The sequence below is a fragment of the Tiliqua scincoides genome, chromosome 6 (assembly GCF_035046505.1).
Source record: "Tiliqua scincoides isolate rTilSci1 chromosome 6, rTilSci1.hap2, whole genome shotgun sequence".
In the NCBI taxonomy this organism is placed as follows: Eukaryota; Metazoa; Chordata; class Lepidosauria; order Squamata; family Scincidae; genus Tiliqua; species Tiliqua scincoides.
Genome location: NC_089826.1, coordinates 74,166,399 through 74,186,861, shown reverse-complemented (window position 1 = coordinate 74,186,861; position 20,463 = coordinate 74,166,399). Strand labels below are relative to the sequence as shown.

Genomic DNA, 20,463 nt, shown 5'->3' with positions numbered 1-20,463 from the left:
TGGAGAAACTGAGAGGGGGTGACTTGCCTAAGGAGTCCTTAGACAAGCAACTGAACCAGAAGGTCCTGATTCACAGTGGCTTAGTGCTTTAGCCACTAAGCTATACCATCTTTGCAGAACCTGCATGCCAGAGGCGTAAGTACAACCCTTCTTTCAAACTGACCAAAACTTTCTGGGATAATGCTGCTCCTTCTGCATGATTATGGCTTAACTTGCACGGTTCCTCCTCCCCACACACACATATGGTTTGGCACTAGGACACAGGAAGCTAGTGGCAGATCATAAAGTTGGAAGGAAGCCACAAGATCATCTAGTCCAACCCCCTACCTGTAGCTGGCAATCCTCCTTGAGCATCTCCAGCAGATTGCTCTCAAGCCTCTGCTTGAAGTTCTCCAGTGAAAGAGAATCCACAACCTCCCTCAGCTGTCTGTTTCACTGCCGAACCGCCCTGATCGTAAAGGTCATCTTCCTGAGAATATCTTCCTGGTGTCCAAAAAATCCCCGTCTGCAGCACAGCAAACTTCAGGTGCCATTCGGTTTGTCAGCTCAAAAATTCTTCCAAACTTGTGTCACATGAGCTAATTGTGGGAGAATACCTGGGCACCTATATTTAGCAGGTCGACTCTCAGGCTGAGGGTCAACTAGAGGCAGTGGTTGGCAACCTTCAGTCTCGAAAGAATATGGTATAAGCCTACAGCACCTGGTATTCCCAGGCGGTCTCCCATCCAAGTACTAACCAGACCTGACCCTGCTTAGCTTCCGAGATCAGACGAGATCAGACATGTGCAGGGTAACAGAGGCAGTGGGCATTGCACAATTTATGGTGACTCTGCCCATTTCCCATCCTCTTTGCATCAAGCTTGTCACCCATCCCCACCCTTTGCCATTGTGGAATTAGCTATTCTCCTTAGGGCTGAGTGGGAATTTATCCAGTCACTATAATTGGCCTTTTGTGGCTGGCTTTTTGTATGCCCCATGACCAGACTGGCAATTTTTCTGAATGGTGCCTTAAGCCATATAGGACCCAATCCTATCTAATTTTGCAGTGCCAGTGCAGCCATATCAATGGGGCATGCTTCATTCTGTGGTGGGGAGGCTGTCACAGAGTCCTTGTCAAGGTGTGGGAACTTTTGTTCGCTTACCTCGGGGCTGCATTGTGCTGGAAAGTTGGATAGGACTGAACCCATAGTCCCCAGTCATTATGGCAAGTCAGTGTGGGTAGGTGGGACCTAGAATATAATTTATGAGCACCGAAAGGCACTGCTGTGGTGAAAGGGGATTTCATGGAATAGGACTTCAGGGCTTTGGCACTTATGGCTGTCTGGGAATGAAACCCCCTTGATGCTTGCCTCACCCACTCAGAGTTTTGGGGCTTGAGGGGTGGTGATTCAGGGATTTGTCTTCCTCAACACAGTCAATAGTGTGGCTTTGAGAAGGTGGAAGTACTCAAGTGGCTGCTGCTGACCTTTGAACCTAGGGGGGTACTCACTAAAGGGGGGCAGCCCTCACACTGGTAGGTATTGCATAATTCCTAGGGATGGGCACAATAGTCGAGCAATTGCAGATTTTGTTGCAAATCTCTGTTCTATTATTAATAAAGTTGTGACTTGAGTTTAATTCGATAGAATTATCTCAACTCTTATTTCTGTGTGTGAATGCAAGACTCAGTTGTATAGTCACAGACAGTCCCCAAAGATTAAAAATAACAGGGAGACACACGGACAAACATACAGATACACTGACACAGATAGATACACACACACACACACACACACACACACAGTCTTTTTGAGGTCTGGTTTAGACACAGGCAAAAGAGGAACAGCCGCAAAGCAATCACTGAATAAAAATGGCATCAAAATGGTTACACTCATTAGTAGAGAGAAGGAAATGACTTATGGTCTGCACTTGTTCTGACAAGCATAGGCCAAAAGGGAGTGACAGCTGGGTTAAAATTTCAAAGCTTTTTTACAAAAAGTCACATTTCATAGCTATTCACTTTCCAAATTATTTCCGACTAGAGAGTCATTTCACACATTTTCCCTTTTAAGTAGAAGCACAATACAATCTGTGGAAAGTCATTCTGCCTTCTTTCTCCCCCGTCTCCCACTACCTTCAAATAAGAACTAACTTGTGGAGTATCATTTGACTGAAGGACCACCTGGTCTCATCTTGAAAACCAGCTTATTATCAGGTAGGACTAAGTCAAAAAGGGTGGTGTGAGCCTTCTTCCAAACATTTTTCAGCAGAAATGGCTGTCCTTCCCCCAAACAAATGAGAGGTGGATTTGCCCCACCCTGGGTTGAGGAAGCTACAAGGCTTTGAGGGTGGAGAAGATGAGTGTATGTGGGGGTGGGGGAGGATGAACTGCTACAACCAGGGCCAGCTGAAGCTACAGGGCTGCTCTCCACTCTCCCTGTCATCATCCCCCAAAAGGCATTCACAACTTACCTGGCTCCTTCTTCCACATGGACTCTCCAATCTGCCACCAATGCAAATGGCATCATTCATTTCAGGGATGGGTCAAACCCTGACAGTAACCATTTAACCATCTCATGTGATTTGAAATACTCATATGAAGTACTGATGCATCCCCCCCATCTGTGGAGACCATGTGAGATTAGCTGGTCAACTTGTGGCCAAGTACGAATTTTTTACCTGCTTGCCCATTGATTAGGTGATTACTTTGTTTACTCCACACTGCTGGAATGGGAGGGGGTGATTATCATATTTAGCTATGCATATTAGCATAGTTAATGCCAATAAATTAATAGTTAATTTTAGAAATGGGCTATGTCAGATGCAGGGGAGGGCACCAGGATGCAAGTCTCTTGTGGTCTGGTGTGCTCCCTGAGGCATTTGGTGGGCCGCTGTGAGATACAGGAAGCTGGACTAGATGGGCCTATGGCCTGATCCAGTGGGGTTGTTCTTAATGATCACAACTTAATGATCACAACAAATGATCACAACTGATGACAAAATACAAGGCTTGTGCCTTTACTGGAGTGGGGGCAATGTTTCATCAAGAGTGCGAATGTATTTGTTTATTCAGGATGTGGCTTCTGGGTCGTGCCCCAGAGTGCTTTGCATCTTCCAGGTAATGCCCCAGGATGCCTTGCTGCTTCTGGGTAGCACCAGTGTGTGACCCACCAAAAACTGGGTTGTAAAATCAAAAAAGTGATTTTTGAACACTTTTCATTTTGTGGCACACTGAGAAGGCATTGAAATTGTCAAGGTACACCATCAGTTTTTTGACAACTGACAAGGCACATTGCCAGGGGCTTGTGAAGATTAATGTGGTTTTCTTAAAGAGAAATAACCCCCCCCCCTTCTTGGAAGCAGTACTTTTAACCCAGAAATGAAAACAGGAGAATATTGGGCACATCATCTCTTGCCCTGAGCTCTTGTAGCAGCCACTGTAATTATTAAAAGTGTGCTACAGTGCGCCTACAAGGATTCCTTCACCTCTAATTGGGAACAGCTGTAAAATGCTCCCAACATTACTTTAGGAGAGCTCTGCTGGACAACATACTGAGGGTGTGACGGTAGCAAAAAGCACTGTGGCTCTGATGCTATCATTGCCATAGAGTAGGCTCAGAAAGGAGCTCTTGTGTTTATCTGGCCACATGTGCATCAGGTTTTCTGCCACTTGAGTCCCCAGTAATCTCCATCCATATTTCATAGTGTTGAGTACACTGGTAAACCCAGACCTTGTTTGGGCTTTGCAAAGTAGGAGAGGATGCTTAGAAACACTCATATTGCTGTCATCTCCATATCCCACAGATTGACTAGGACTTCAACAGGAGAACACCAGGCATGGCAGATGGAAACTTCCCAAAGGCTTTACGATAGAGGAACTTCAGGAATTTATCAGCATCCAGCAGCTCCAGGACAGACTATTCTAACACATCTGTCGCTCCTGCAGGTGGGAACAGACACCATCATTGGGTCTAGTCCTCAATGGAAAGTGATTTGATCATGACAAGGAGGTAGCATGCACCTCTCCTCCACCATCTTGCCATCCAGGAAGAAAAGCCATTGTTGAGGTCAATTTGTTGCTGAATTGCAACAACATAGCTATGATAGTAACTTCTTTGGGAAAGTTTATCTGATCAAGAAGGTAACACATTTTGAGCCCAATCCTATCCTCCTACCTCCCTGCTGGTGCAGCAATGCCAAAAATGGGTGCAGTGTATCCAGTGGGTGTGACAGATTGGGAGGCTTCAGCACGGAAAGTGGGGATTTAAATCCCTTTACTCCTGTGTAAGCCTCCCAACCCACAGTAGGTCTCCTACTGTTTTGTCTTCTTTTATTGCATTGATTTATTTAGACATTAATTTTTTGTTGTTGTTAATTACATTTATATTTTCAATAAGTGTAGAGTTAGAACCAACATGGGACACTAAGGTACGTGCACAACAGATGCATTTGGGATTCTTTGTCGATTGCCTTCTCCGTTCTCCCCCTTTGCAATCTGCTGCCCATTTTCCTTCCCTTCAAGTTAAAACTGTGCAGAACACAAATGCCTTCTGAAACTTTGACTGATAGGAAAATGCTGCTCTAGAATGCTTAAGCAGCTCTCTATGAAAATTGGCTCCTGTGGTTTAATGTCAGCACTTTGTGTGACTGTTCCACTGTAGCAATGACAGACATTTCAGAGTCCTTAAGGTAGTAATAAGCTACCAAATTCACACTGGGGGAAAAATGTAAGGTGGAAAAAAAAAAGTATAGAAATAATTTTATAAATCAGTCAGAAAAATGGATCTTACTTAGAAAAATTGCCTTAGAAAATACACAATAAGTAATCCACAATTTAATATATATAAATTGATGCAGTGTGATTATTTTTTTTAATTGTACAAGACCTATTTTTAACAATGCTATTCTCTTGGTAATTAATTTGTGAAGCTTTCTACTTTAGGAATAGCAATTGAGGATTTCAGCACAGAAAGAGGTGTCTTAGACCTGATCTGCCCCTTAAAATAGAGCTGAAATAGCTTTACGGCATGACTCTGACACCAGCCTCGAGCGTTCCATGTGCTTCATTGCTTTCCCTTTTTAGAATCACTTTCTCTAAGCCTGTGTGTGCCTGATTCAAAGCAGGCACCAAGAAATAGAAGAGCCACAATAACCACGTAGATATTTTCAAGACTTCAGACCATTTATTTTTTCTTCACTTTGGTCAAACTTTTTTTTAACCCACAGTGGGGATCCATTTGGTTAAAATGAATGGGGGAGAAAGTGGGGAGACATGGTGCAAATAGCCTGTGGAACCCCTTGCAACAGGATATGGTAATGGTATCTGGCCTGGGTGCCTTTAAAAGGGGATTGGATAGATTTATGGAGGAAAAGTTCATCACATGTTACAAGCTGTGATGGGTATGTGCAACTTCCTGGTTTTAGAAGTAGGCTTTCTCTGAATGCCAGATGCAAGGGAGGGCACCAGGAAGGTCTCCTGAGGTCTTGTGTGCTCCCTGAGGCATGTGGTGGGCCACTGTGTGATACAGGAAATTGGACTAGATGGGCCTTTGGTCTGATCCAGCGGGGCTGTTCTTATGATCTTATAGGTCTGAAAATGCAATCAGCAACAAATAAAGATGTGCTAAAGCATCTGGAGAAATTTCAATAGTCTTAGGTTAATATTTTTACTCAGTATCTCAGATGATCCTTCCCACCTGCTGAGTTTTATGGAGTGGGCTTGAGGACCTGATCTCCTTCCCACACCATCAGATGTTTGGCTGGTAAGAATGCATGATGTGGACTTCTCAGTGGAGAATGACCTTATTGAATGACCTTCCAATGCTCTTGCTGAAGAACATCTTGATTTTGATGAGTCTTTAATACTTATTAGATGGCTGTGTGCTTTTTTTTTTTTTTTAACTGTTTGTAAATAAGCACCACTGCCGCCACTCTGGGTGCACTCCAAGTTGGGAACACATCTTATGAAAATAAATGCAAGACAGAACCACAATCTGGAGGGTAGACCTGCGGCCCCTGAATAAACAAAAGTTGGCCATCCTTGCCCTAAGATATTGCTTCTATAGTAGAAGACTTACTGTGAATAGTGGCATCAGCCACTGAACAGAGAAAACAGTGTCTAAGAAACCCGTGAGTGACATGCCCTGTGGACAAATTGCAAGTCTTTAGCTGAGTTACTAAATGGAGTTCACTTCAAAACTGCTGCTATTTCTCTTTCTCTAGACACAATCATCCCGAAAGGTTGCCACTTCAGAGGTGTTAAGCATTAGCTACAATAATCCCCCATTTTCGACAGGGAAGCTGCAGGGAGTCTGGCAGGACCAGAAAGTGAAGACTCGCAAACGTATTTTTTCCCCACCTAAATTTGATGACGGACAAAACGGATACAATAAACAAATTTGCAAAGGAAGTTTTAAATGCCCTGTTGTTAGATCAGTTCAAAGAAATGGGTTCCATTTTATTTTATTCTCCAAACATTGATGCCATTTAGAGGGTCAGAGGGTAACACTTCCCTTGCAGGTCACCCATGTATGAACATACCTTAGCAGCACTTAGACAAATCTCTAGTTATATATATTAAGTATATATGCCAAAGGCAAAATTCCTTTGCCAAAAACATGATGGCTGTTTGACCTTGAACAATACTACACATTGTGATTTACCAAATCAAATGCAGGCCACCAGGCATGTTTAATGTCTGTCAGGTGCTTGACCAACACACCCCCATTTTAATTTTGGTTGCAATGCCAGACAGGCAGGGAAAAAAGGGGGTTGCCTCAAGCCCTGGTCAGATCACCATACATTAGTGGTTCCCAAACGTACCTGGGTCACAATGAGCCTACAGCCTTTTCTTACTATGCCACCAGAATGCCACTTACTACCACTGGTTGGAAAGCACTGGTATAGAACTTTCCATAGCTCAACTTCCTTGGCTCACTGCATTACATTGCAAAGGTATTATGTAAGCAGAAACAGCTCAACGTATTCCACAGAGCACCCTCTAATTCTCCTTGTACAATAGGCAGCACAGTAAATAGGAGGAGAAGCAAGTCTGGCCTGAGCCTGCATACAATGAGCAACTTTTTGACCCTCCTTTAACCAGTCAAGGAATGACATGAAGCTTAATCAACTGATGAACCGGCAGACAATGCAAAATGCAATTTGGAACAGAAAGGAGCTGTTCTCTGATGTGAATGAGTCAGGAATAAATAAAGGGATGATTTCACCAAGGCCAGACAAAAGTTCTCTGGCATCTTTCATTGTTTGCTGCTAATGCTTCTGGTTTCTTTGTTACTCTTTCTTTTGAATAAGAGAGGTACATGTGATGAGTGGCCTCTAGACCTCAGCCACTCAAAAACAGAAGATCCTCAATGGCATTTTCCTTCTCAGTTGTTCTTTAGAATGCTTCTTTAGAATGCTGGTATGAAAAACCATTTTAGAATATTATTGCCAATTTCCCCAGGGCTATCATGAGGAACAAGTCAGCCTTGCCTCACAGCTACGGAGGTGGTTCCTTCAAATTGATGGAGAAATTGATGGAGAAATTGATGGAGAGGAGCTCCGGAGGCCATTATGGCTGTTCCTTCATTCACCACATCATTCAGCATTGGGATCATAATTAGGAACTAAAATTCACCATAAGGCACAGTCACCAGAGGCTATTCAGCTTGGGGGTGATGGATTGACTCCACTGAGCAATGGGCACAAAGTCAAATGCTGATCAGCTTGAGACGGGCAATCAACCCTGAGCTCCCTTGACTTCTTCTGGGGATGGTAGTGATAAAAATCAGAAGTGCCTTTTGGAGGTCTCTAAGGGCCCCCTCAAGGCTTGGTATCCAAGATCTCAGAAGGTACTCAGTTCCCCCCCCCCCCCTTCATAAAGAAGGCCTCATAAAGAAGACATTTCAGAAGCTTCTAAGATGTCAAATGAAGGACTGGGGGGGTTTATAGGGTTAAAATGGGGGGGTTTATAGGGCTATAGGGTATGGGAGTGTTTTAACCCCTGTTGCCAGATGTCTTAGCTATGTATGCCACTAGGAGGTGCATACTAGCAAGGGCAACAGATTTGCCCCAGTTCTGGTGGCACATCCACTGAGGCAGCTGCTATTCTTGCCACCACATGACACTAGTCAATTGTATGGGTCTTGGTCATAAAGGTGACTCCAAGCCACAGTCACGGGTTGGATATGGGAAGTGCCAATAGCGCCTGCATAGTTAGCCTCCTGGTCCACATGCTGGTTGACCTTTAGATGATACAACAGAACCATATGATAAACCCATGGGGAGGGAACAAAACCATGCCATTTTTTCCTATGCATTGCTGTCACATCTAAAGGACTCCTTCATTGGCAACCTTCAGTCTCAGAAAACTATGGTATCATGCTGTGAATGGTGGTTCTGGAACAGCATCTAGTGTGGCTGAAAAGCCTGATTTGGGAGTGACAATCCCTTCCACACCGGGAGCAAGTGCAGTCTGTCCCTGGTCTGTCTCCCTGGCTATGGGCCTTCCTTCTTTGCCTCTTTTCCTCAGTCTGTTGTCCAAGTGTCTCTTCAAACTGGGAGAGGCCACGCTGCACAGCCTGCCTCCAAGCGGGACACTCAGAAGCCAAGGTTTCCCATCTGTTCCCATTCCTAAGGCCTTCAGATCCCTCTTGCAGATATCCTTGTAACACAGCTGTGGTCTACCTGTAGGGCACTAAAGGGCTCCTTCAGTCCAAAGAAACATGCAGAAGATTGGGGGCACAGCTGCAGAGCATAATGTATAGAGTTTGAATGGGTGCAAGCATTCCAAAAGTGGAATTTTAAAGCATTCAAAGCATCACATATGATCATGACAGCATTCTTTCCAACAGGCCTGTAGAGTTTGAAAGGTTTTGGGTACACCTAATTCTGCATCGGATTAAGCTGTTGCTAGAGATAACCTGCAAGACATTCACAGGGCCTATGAGAGGAATTTTTTCGGGCAGTACAAAGTTTCTTTTGGGCCCCTTCCCAAAGGGTGAGGGGGACAATGAGGGCAGGCAGAACGAAGGGGGCAAAATAGGGCAGAAGGAGGGTGCTAACAGCCACAATAGTCTTTGGAGCCCAGGTCTACTAGGCTTCTTGATGCAGAGCCCAGGTCTACCCAACCATGCAGCATTGCCAGCTAGATAAAGTAATATGGAAAACCAAACACACTCCTAAGTCTCTTGGAAATATATAAAATCCATTGCAGAAAATTAGCACCATCGTATTTAGGCTCACACTAGAATGGACCAAAATGAACTTCTGCAGCAGCTGTAGCCCCACAGCTGGGTCCCTGAGCTCCTATGTACCCCTTCATGGTTATGGAAGTGTCTCCCAGTTTGAAGAGACACTTTGCCAACAGTCTGAGGCTAAGAGGCAAAGAGGCAAGAGGCTAAGAGGCAAAGAAGGCTAAGAGGCAAAGAAGGAAGGCCCATAGCCAGGGAGACAGACCAGGGACAGACTGCACTTGCTCCCGGTGTGGAAGGGATTGTCACTCCCGAATTGGCCTTTTCAGCCACACTAGACACTGTGCCAGAACCACCTTTCAGAGCGCGATACCATAGTCTTTCGAGACTGAAGGTTGCCAATACAATGGTTATGGAATCTACAAGCCAAAGAGCTACTGAGATAGGCTAGTTTCCTCCCAGATTTGACACTGTGTTAAGGAGGGTCATGGATGCATTCTTGAGCCTGATGTGTATGGCTTGCAGCAGCAGTTAAACACTGCATGCATGTGGTTGTACCCCAGCATCATGCACACGCAGAGAATTCAGGTGAGATAAGAAATTGTCAGATCCCAGGAACTTTCTGGGCCCTCTCCTTTGGCATGTGGATGCGGCAGAACCAGTGGACATTATATATCTGGACTTTCAGAAGGCGTTTGACACGGTCCCTCACCAAAGGCTACTGAAAAAAACTCCATAGTTAGAGAATTAGAGGACAGGTCCTCTCATGGATTGAGAACTGGTTGGAGGCCAGGAAACAGAGAGTGGGTGTCAATGGGCAATTTTCACAATGGAGAGAGGTGTAAAGCAGTGTGCCCCAAGGATCTGTCCTGGGACCGGTGCTTTTCAACCTCTTCATGAACGACCTGGAGACAGGGTTGAGCAGTGAGGTGGCTAAGTTCACAGACGACACCAAATTTTTCCGAGTGGTGTAGACCAGAAGTGATTGTGAGGAGATCCAGAAGGATCTCTCCAGACTAGCAGAATGGGCAACAAAATGGCAGATGCGCTTCAATGTCAGTAAGTGTAAAGTCATGCACATTGGGGCAAAAAATAAAAAAACTTTAGATATAGGCTGATGGGTTCTGAGCTGCCTGTGACAGATCAGGAGAGAGATCTTGGGGTGGTGGTGGACAGGTCAATGAAAGTGTTGACCCAATGTGCGGCGGCAGTGAAGAAGGCCAATTCCATGCTTGGGGTCATTAGGAAGGGTATTGAGAACAAAACGGCTAGTATTATAATGCCGTTGTACAAATCTATGGTAAGGTCACACCTGGAGTATTGTGTCCAGTTCTGGTCGCCGCATCTCAAAAAAGACATAGTGGAAATGGAAAAGGTGCAAAAGAGAGCGACTAAGATGATTACGGGGCTGGGGCACCTTCCTTATGAGGAAATGTTATGGCGTTTGGGCCTCTTCAGCCTAGAAAAGAGACGCCTGAGGGGGGACAGGATTGAGACATACAAAATTATGCAGGGGATGGACAGAGTGGATAGGGAGATGCTCTTTACACTCTCACATAACACCAGAACCAGGGGACATCCACTAAAATTGAGTGTTGGGAGAGTTAGAACAGACAAAAGAAAACATTTCTTTACTCAGCGTGTGGTTGGTCTGTGGAACTCCTTGCCACAGGATGTGGTGATGGCGACTGGCCTGGACGCCTTTAAAAGGGGATTAGACAAGTTTCTGGAGGAAAAATCCATTACGGGTTACAAGCCATGATGTGTATGTGCAACCTCCTGATTTTAGAAATGGGCTATGTCAGAATGCCAATGCAAGGGAGGGCACCAGGATGCAGGTCTATTGTTATCTGGTGTGCTCTCAGGGGCATTTGGTGGGCCGCTGCAAGATACAGGAAGCTAGACTAGATGGGCCTATGGCCTGATCCAGTGGGGCTGTTCTTATGTTCTTATGGCTCCTGGGCCCCCTTGCTGACCCTGAGCCTGGGTACAAATTACCCCCTTTACCCTGCTCTCCTAAGCCCTGGACATTCAACGAGACTTTCATTCAGATAAGCATGCATGAACCAGGCCACATGTAGGTTTTGGTTGAACATTTTGCAGCCTAAAGAGAAAAAAAGAACAAACAAATAGAAAACAAAAGGTTTGCAATTCTCCTTCCATCCAGGCACAAGTCATTTATTGGAGTGTGGATGTTCTATTTAGTTCCTCATTTATTTTATTGGAGATCTGATGAGTTAACTCAGGGATGATGTTTGCACGTCTGGTTTATTGCTGAGAGGGGGCATATGGTCAATTGGTTACTGGCAAAGACTGACTTCTATTCTATTCTAGCCTATACAGTGCTATTTTTTCCCCCGACCAAGTCTGTCACCATGGAATCAGAGCTGCACGCCGGCCTTGTCTATGGTTAGACTGAATCAAAAATACTTTCATTAAGGTAGAAGATCGACTTCTGTGCTACCTGCACTTAAACCTTGACACTGCCTTTCACGGTGATACCTGCCCGTTTCATAGCTGTCACTCTGCTTTGGATTTCTCTTGGGGGAAAAAAATCTGAATTGCAAGCAACACAGGGTTAAGCAAATGTGTCTTTTATATGGTTGGGAGTGTTTGTTTTTTTACTTGTGGGCATGTGTATATTTAATGGTCCACTCCTATTTGGGCTGCATGTTATCGTATCACCTATTCCGCTGACTAGTTGGAGAAAGTGCTCAAGTGGCACACAACTTAGCTGATGGGAAGGCCACGACCTCCTTGCCAGAGACTGCAGCCACCCACCAATCCAGGTTAGATGGCAAGGAAGGCAGGTAAGGGTGGTGGGAGGGCAGGACAGGGACAACTTGTCTTTTCTCTTCTCCCCCGAGGTCATTTTGTTTCTTTCTACTGCCCCTGCTTCCAAAGGTTCTTCTGCCTGCCTTTCCCTAGCCTACCCCACTCTCATATGACCCACCAATGGTAGGGAAACAACCTTAGCACAAATACAATGGCAATGGCAGCCACAGACCGTTCTGCCTGCCCAAACGCTACAGAATTAGCCCCCCACCACTTGCATACTTCCATGGAAGCCTTAGGGTTGCTTTCAACACAATACATCAGTCTGACTGGTGGTTCCCTTGAACCACCATTGGCCACGGTTCCCATTAGGGCTACAATCCTATACATTGTATAGGGCAGTGTGTTTTTCACAAGGATTCTGTGGCTCCTCTGGTGGCTCCCTAGGGAGCCATGGCTCACAGTTTGGGAACCACTGCAATATATAAATAAAGCTGCCATCCTAAACTCACTTATGTGGGAGTAAGTCCAACTGACCACAGTGGGGCTTTCTTCTGACAAGTATATCCCTGGCGTGCAAGCAACTCATCACCGTGGAAAATGGGCACATATATGAAGAAGTGGCAAGGTGTAATAGGCATCAGCCTTTGCTTCTAATTATCATGCAAAAAGCATTTCCTTCAGCAGAAAATGCACTCCTGTCTACTTTGAATGCCACAGATTGGGACCTTTAATCTTTTTTCACTCTGGAGAGTAATCAGAAGTTGTTCTCTTGCTGGTCTTCTAGTCCCTGAGCTGGGGCTCTGAATATCATGATTAGAGTGAAAAATTTGCTTTGGGGCTGCTACTGAACAGTTCCACATTGCTGGGGGAATTGCTTGCTCCAGACTCACCAATGTCCACCTTAGCACTTTTTTTGCCTCTAGGGCAAGTTGCTGGTCTTGATCATAAATTGAATACAAGAGGAAGAATAATTAAACAGCAAACTGTAATTATGAGCATGATCCAAGGGGAGCCAAGGCATCATTAAACCGAGGACTTAGGCTTCCTACTAGAGCATTTAGTATTAACAACAAACAGTCCTGTTGAACTCAGTAAATACAGAACTCCATGATGAGGACTTTTTTTTTTTTAACCTCCTCTTACAACAGAGGAAGAGGCCTTACTTTTTGGGCCACGCTGCTGGTTTTCTTTTCTGCTGCCTCGGGTTTCTTTCTGCTGAACTGCAGTCTGTCTGTGGACTTTTCTTTCTAACAAATAAATCTAGCCTGCAATGGGCATCTTGTGACAGTAGCGCTAATGCAGTTTCTGTCAGTGATTGGCTGAGCTGCACTAATGTTGTGGAAGGAACGGACCGATATAAGAATGTAATAACATAAGAGCCCTGCTGGATCTGGCCAAGGATCCACCTAGTTTAGTTTCCTGTATCTCACAGTGGCCCAACAGATGCAACAACATGATGCCTGTATCTTGTCGCCACTCCCTTGCATCATGGTTTGTAACTTCTGAACTTTATGGTAGAAATATGACCAATCCCTTTTAACCTTTTAATCCAGGTCAGGTGCCATCACCATATCCTGTGGCAAGGAGTTCCACAGATTGATTGCACGCTGGGTAGAGAAATGTTTTCTTTTGTCTGTTCTAACTCTCTCACTGGTCAATTTTAGCATTTTTTCTGGCAAGAGAAAAAATAACTTCACTCTATCTTCAAGGTTTCTGATTGTTATAGGCTCTGCTGCACTGGCCCAACAGAAAGGAAAGGCTGGAAGATGAGTCTAAGCAAGGAGGGTTAGAAGAGACTGGGATTAACAGGTCAGCAACCAAGGGAATCATAGAGCCCTAATAATAAGGGAAGCATAGAGCCCTAATAAATTGGAGGCAGTAGCATAGCAAACAGGGGGCAGAGGGTGGGGGCAATCCAAAGATGCACTCTGGAGGGGTGATGGGTGTACCAGAGGCTCATGCTGCATTTGGTTACAGATGGACCCTCTCCCCTTCCCAAGGCTCCAAATGACCAGAAATGGCTGCCCTAGAAGTGATTTGGCAGCATGCATGAAGACATCATTGTGTCATGGCTGAATCACTTCTGGGTGCCATGTATTGCACTGGGCAAATACAGGGGTGTTGTGCTGTGTGAGGGGTGACACCTGTCCTTGCTGGTGACGCCACTGGTTGTCAGAGGGGCTTCACAGAAATGAAGAGGCAGAGTATAGAAGGAGAAACTGAGTGGGGAGGGGGGAGAAAATTGGAAGAGAGAATGAACAAAGATGAGAAGCACAGTGTCGGATGCCGCAGAATTGAAGATTTTTGACACGTTTACAGGATTGGGTGTGTTAATTGGGTGGTTCCTCCTGCTTTGCAAAGGTGCTAATAATTAAACATATGGCAAGCTGTAGAAAGCAACTGTAAATGGGAAAATTAGGATCTGCCCCCCCCCCCCCCCACAGTGTTCCTTTGAAAGCAACTTACTGGATCACATACATTTCACAATGAATGGAGGTGATCAGTTTTTTGTTTTTTTTTTGGGGGGGGGGGGAAGCCGTCTTCCCCTTTGCAATATCAGATGAGTGAGGCTTGGCTGTACGTGTGATATATTCCGTCTGCAATGTGTCCCTTCCTAATCTCATCTGCTGGGGTTTGATGTGCATGTAGTTCAGTGTCAAATTATGTAGCACCAAGCAACATGCATTTACTATAATAGAATCCTGGGAACTGTCAGATATTAAAACAGTGTGGTTTCAATTGACCTTCATGAGAGTATCCTGGAGGAGTGCAGAAACACCTATACAAGAGAACCCCCCCCCCCCCTTTTTTTTTAAGGCTTCAGAAATTCAGTTCACTGACACAGCTTTATAAATCATTTCAAGGACGTGCTTGCTCACTGGAACTGTCACTTTGGAATTAATCAGCAATTTAGCCGGGGCCTGCACAACTTGTGACCCACCAAGCATCATTCATAGATTGTGGATGCTGACAACTCCCCTGTTTTGCTTGGCAACTTCTCAGTGAGCTGCAAATGCAGGGGCTTTGCTGGGCCTGTGGTGGGTATCTTTTCCATGGCTTGTAAATTATGCTTATCCTGGTGGCCATGCTGTTCTGCCTTAGGGGATCAAACCCTAAACATGCTGCTGAATAGAGAAGAACCTTGGTTTGCAAGACAATATCAAGCTCCTGAACTTTTGTGAGCAATAACAGAAGACACTGGAAATGGGTGACTCCTCCAGCTCCAAGTGTTTTTCTGGGCTCTGGACGGAGTAAGGAGCAGTCGCCAGAGGCAATGGTGATGACATAAGCAAGGTGACAACATCAGTGATGGAATGCCAAGTCTTGCTAGGCCTGGGCCAGGCTTCTTAAAAGCTAATGTGAATTACTAATTACTAATTAGTAATGTTAATTACGAATATTAACCCATCACAGATATTTTGGAAGTGGAAGACAATAACACAGGGAGAGACTTGTGGCCCTATTCTATTTGGACCTTTCACCAATCGGACAAACATAAGGTCATTAAGACTGATGGAAAACATGGTCCACCTGTCACTCTGTGCACCAGTGGCGGGATAATTCCTGTCAGCACCAGCAAGTCAGTGCAGAGGGCTGGAGGGAGACAGGAGAGGGAGGACGGTGCATCAGAGTCAGGGAGATGGTGGTACCGGCGGTGGTAGTGCATGCCGATATATATCCGCCTTTCTGGCCTAGATCTCCTGATCCAAATGGACTTGTGCCAGTGATACAGCTGGAACAGGTCTGAGTATATCCAGTCAGCACAGGCAAGGGGACAAGTCTTCTCTTACCCAAGGAAGCGGACAGAGATGGTCTAGTCCTAACCTGTGCTGTAACAGGCAGGCTAGTTGGCTTGTGCTGTATCCAGTGCAGGGTTGGAGGTGGCTATGATGGAACTCAGGGCAACAGGAGGTCTGGTCTAGAGGGTAGAGCCTCCATTTGCCTGAAGATTAACATCCACAAGGTCGCCAGTTCGAGGCCACCGGCATCGTGCGACCTTGAAGCAGCTGGCAAGCTGCAGCTGAGCTGTTCCATCTGCTCGGAGCGTGGGAGGATGGAGGCCAGAATGTTAAACCAGATCGGAGTGTAACAGCTTGAATGTGGTGGTTCTTGAAAGAGAGAACCTTCTTTCAATTTGTAAAAATCCCTGCGTGGATTTAATAAGCCTGCCTGTGTAAACCGCCTTGAATAAAGTCTTGAATAAAGACCAAGAAAGGCGGTATATAAATACTGTATATTATTATTATTATATTAACAGGGTATTTTTCCCCTTACCCCGAGCACTTCCCCAGCCACCGCAATGGGGCTACTTGAATCTGCGCCAGTTAAACTGCTGGCACAGGTCCCACCTACTTGGCCCGTTTCTCTCTTCTCTTCCTGCTTCTCTTGTTGATCCTTTCCCAATCCTTCTTAGTGATTATTCCCCTTCCATCACCATTTTGGTGGCGGAATTTCTGGCGGCAGTTTCTATGGCAAAGGCCAGAAGTTGATAGCTGATAAAGTTGTATCTCCTTGCCTTGTTATATTTGTTATTGTTGTTGGACTTTTTGTATGCCAATAAAGGTTTACCAAAGTAAAGTAAGTAAGTAAACTGCTGGCACAGATCTGAGCAGCCTAGTGTTAGGCAGGGCTGCTCAGGAGGGGTGTTAGAATCTGGCCTAAGTGCCAGAGGCCAGTCTCACCCCCCCATCCCAGGTCTGGCCTGCTCATCAGCACACCCACCACAAAACGCCCCCAAAACACCCTCCCCTGCCCTCCCCAAACCCCTGTGCCACTGGCCCAGCCACCAGCATGAACTTATCTTTGCATGGTCTTGCTCTGGTGCAGATGAGCTGGCACGCATCATTGTGCCAGCCTCCCTGACTCCCATGCTTCACAGCATGTTCAGGACACTTGGAAGCTGGTGCAGGGGACTTGTGCCACTTAAGTGCAACTCTGGATTGCACTTTGAGACTCCCCAGTGGGATAAAGTACATGCCACTTTGCTGCAGCAGCATTGCCATGTGAGGAGTTGTGTTTATAGTACAATTTTTTAATATTCTAGCAATAGCTTGTGGTGTGTTTATTGACTTCGATTCAAATACCAAAATAATGAATAATGAAGCACCAAGCCAGGTTATTGGGAGAGGCTGAAAGTGAAAGGACGAGATTCGTAGCTAAGCTTAACCTGCTGAAACTGGCTTTTAAAAATGCATTCCATTCATTCTTCAGTGTATAGATGACCAGAGCAACCATTTTTGCATTACTATATAAGAAATCAATATTTCTTATCTCTCTGAAAATTAGAGGATTTCTCTGCATAATATGCCAATTCTTTCATAGTCTTTTAAGTATATTGATGACATAAGTCCTGATTTATGAATGCCAAGGATCTTTACAGCAGACATTTCTCAAAACACACTCAGTTCTCTTATTGATTGCAATTTATTAAAGCGTAATCAACCATCCCAATCAAAGTTCACGAGACAACTCTATCAAGTGAAATGTCTCAGAAGCATCATCATGATATTACAATCTCAGATTCTAGATGAAAAATCAGGTTAATTTACAACAGTAGGTTGTAAAGAAGTTAGCATATTTGGGCTACTGTGCTGTGCACACTTACTCAGAAGTCCCACTGGATTTTGGAATCAATGAGAGTTACTTCTGAGTAGACATGCACAAAACTGCAAGGTTGCTTTATTATAATCAGTGGTTTCCAGCCATTTTAGAGGCCCTAGAGCAGCTTGCTCCAAACCCAGCCTGTGGGCTGAATTCAGGGTTTGGGTGAATCCTCCCCCCCCCGCCCCCGTGACCAGTGCTTACTGTTCCAGCATGCCGCAGCTCTCCATCTCTCCAGATCAGGACAGTGTGACACTCTGGGCAGTCACATCTGCCTAGAAATCCAGGTGCAATGTCCACTGGGGCACTGCAGCAAAGACACGACTGCCCATAGTGTCACATTCTCCCAATCTGGGGACATGGACAGCCACGGCACACCAGAACAAGAAGCAGCAGTTGCTCCAAGGAAGGCATTCCCAATGCACAACAGCCTCTGGTTTGGAGACCACTGCACTAGAGGCTGCTGCTTGATTTGTAAGTGCTAGGGGGTGTGACTATAATGTTGACTGAGCGGCAGTGCTCCCTCCCCAAGTAGCAGCTTGCTTAACCCTTGTTGCACATAGCCTAATCTGCCCTGTCAGTTTCACTCCCCAACAAAAAGAGGGTCATGACCCCATTGGTGGGACCCTGACCCACAGTTGGGGAACAGCTGGTTTAGATTGTAATATGGCATTTCAATTTTATCCAACAATAAGGGAAAAAAGGTCCCATGACAGTATCCACACACATCTCCTATCCATTAACTCCCTTCTTTTTTGAAACCCTGATAGATCTAATATTGATACTTGTTAAATGAGGTGGGCAGTGAATAGTACAAAAAAAATGTGTGTGTGTTCATATTCATAATTCAAAGTGCTCCAAGAACTTCAACAGAATGCTAATAAATTTAGCGCTAGTTGTTGTTGGCATCCTTCAGTCTTGGAAGACTAAGGTATCGCGCTCTGAATAGTGGTTCTGGAACAGTGTCCTCTCCAGTGCTTGAAGCCTGGGTAAAGTATATATGGAGGATAGACTGTTACCCATGCAGCAAATCCCCCCTCTCCACATCGCTGAAATGGTCCAATGGAAAGTCAGAAGCCAATACGGTTTGTTCCAGTGGCGTCGCAGGAGTTGCCAGAACGTGACTGTGTTCGGCCATGAACTGCCTCAGGGACTCCAGCTCCGGATTTTGCCTCGAGGTTGACTCCTGAAGCCTTTTCCATAACTGGATGTAGCCACAAGGCAGTGGAGGTTTGGGATCAGAGTTTTCCTTCTCTCAGATGAGCTGCCTTCCCAGGCTGACGAGTTCCATCTACCCGGTGGCTGTTTAGTCGCCTCTTACAACAAGTACAGCCAAACTGAGGGCCTATTCTCATCCCGAAGCCCCCAGGGGCATTAGCACTAGTATTGCATGTGTTAATGGCACAATCCTATTCTCTTCTTGCACCAGTGCAGTGACTGCTGAGCCATAAAGCATGTTGCAACAGTGCAGAAAATGGGGTGCAGGCAGGAAGGCATGCACCATTCCACCAGTATCAATGGATGCCTCACCTTGTGCCAAGCAAGTAAGCTCTATGCTGGGCAGCAAAGGGGTGGGGGAGGATGGAGAAGGGGCGTAACAGGGCAGGGGAAGGGTGGAGATGGGGCGAGATTGAGTGAATTGGGCCTGGGAGGGTGTGGAATTGGCAGTGCTGGTGCTATCCTATCCCCTTTGCTACATCAGATCTGCCAAAACAGCTCCACTCCAGTGAATTAGGAGGTGCAGTTCCATGTAACCCCCTTGCAATGGTTGGGGTCCTGTTGCACCCTCCTAAAGTGCCCCCGAACTGCCCCCTCTGCCACCTTACCTGAGCTGGCAGAGCACATGGACAAATCTGGCATTGTGTGTGCATCCCCTGGCTGTTTCCGACAGGGTCTCCATTGTGTGCAACTGCAGCACAATGATTGTAACATTGCAGAGACATTTATGAGAGTCCACTGTTGTACATGACCCAGAGAATGTACATGGGGATGGGAGGAGGAGTGGTGGTGGAATGGAGTGGAGAGGGGTGGAACGGGTTGGGAAAAGCGTTAAAGGATACCATGTTTGGCTACCAGCACATTTTTTAAGACCCAGATGCTGACAGCATATATCCAAGGATTAAACTGAGAAAATCTCCAGGTTGAGTGATAAATTAATTCACTGATCAGCCTCACACTAAAATGCAGCAAAAGGGAATAAACACATGATGTGTTGGCTAAGGTTCAGCTAGTTCAGTGCACCTTCAACAACAATAATTGATGCTAATCCCGAATGGGTAGAATCTGTTCCAGCGACCTTGTAAGAAAATTTGCTGTTGAATTAGTTGCCTTCTTAAGTCTGCAGAAGACATTTTTGATGGCCTTAAAGACAGATTTTCTTTTGTAGGAGTTTTATATGTTGCCTGCCTTGTAAATCCACTTAAGCCATAGATCATCAAGAGAAGGTTTCAGTTTAGCGTGGATAAAAGAGTACCACATTTTGTGTACTGCATAAGCCTTTCCACTGATTTCAGTAAGAGGAAAAAAAATCCCAAATTCCAGAGGCTGCCAAACATCAGGGTCAACAGTAAGTTAATTTTAAAACAGAAGCTAGAAGGAAATTGAATAGAAGGAAGCCAACATCAGAAGTAGAACTTAGAGCCCAGTCCTATGCATGTCTACTACCAATGGGCTTACTCCATTGTGAAGAGGGTTGCTGCCATAAAACCGTTCAAAGCACAATGTATGATCATAACAGGATTCTTTATAGTACGTCAGTGTTATGGTCCCCATATTGTAGATAGTGGAGTGACACAATGAGTAAGTAACTTGAATGCTACCACTTCTTTAGCTCTTAATCCTGTTCTTTCATCTAGGAAAGGGAAGTTTTATCAAGGGATCTTCTAATTTTGAGTTAGCAGCAACTAACAATTTT

The 20,463-nt window shown here is 45.3% G+C and overlaps 1 pseudogene; it reads right to left on the bottom strand.

Moving 5' to 3' along the window:
* Nucleotides 1–688: 688 nt before the first annotated feature.
* LOC136656362 (5S ribosomal RNA) lies at nucleotides 689–808 on the bottom strand (annotated as a pseudogene).
* Nucleotides 809–20,463: the final 19,655 nt, after the last annotated feature.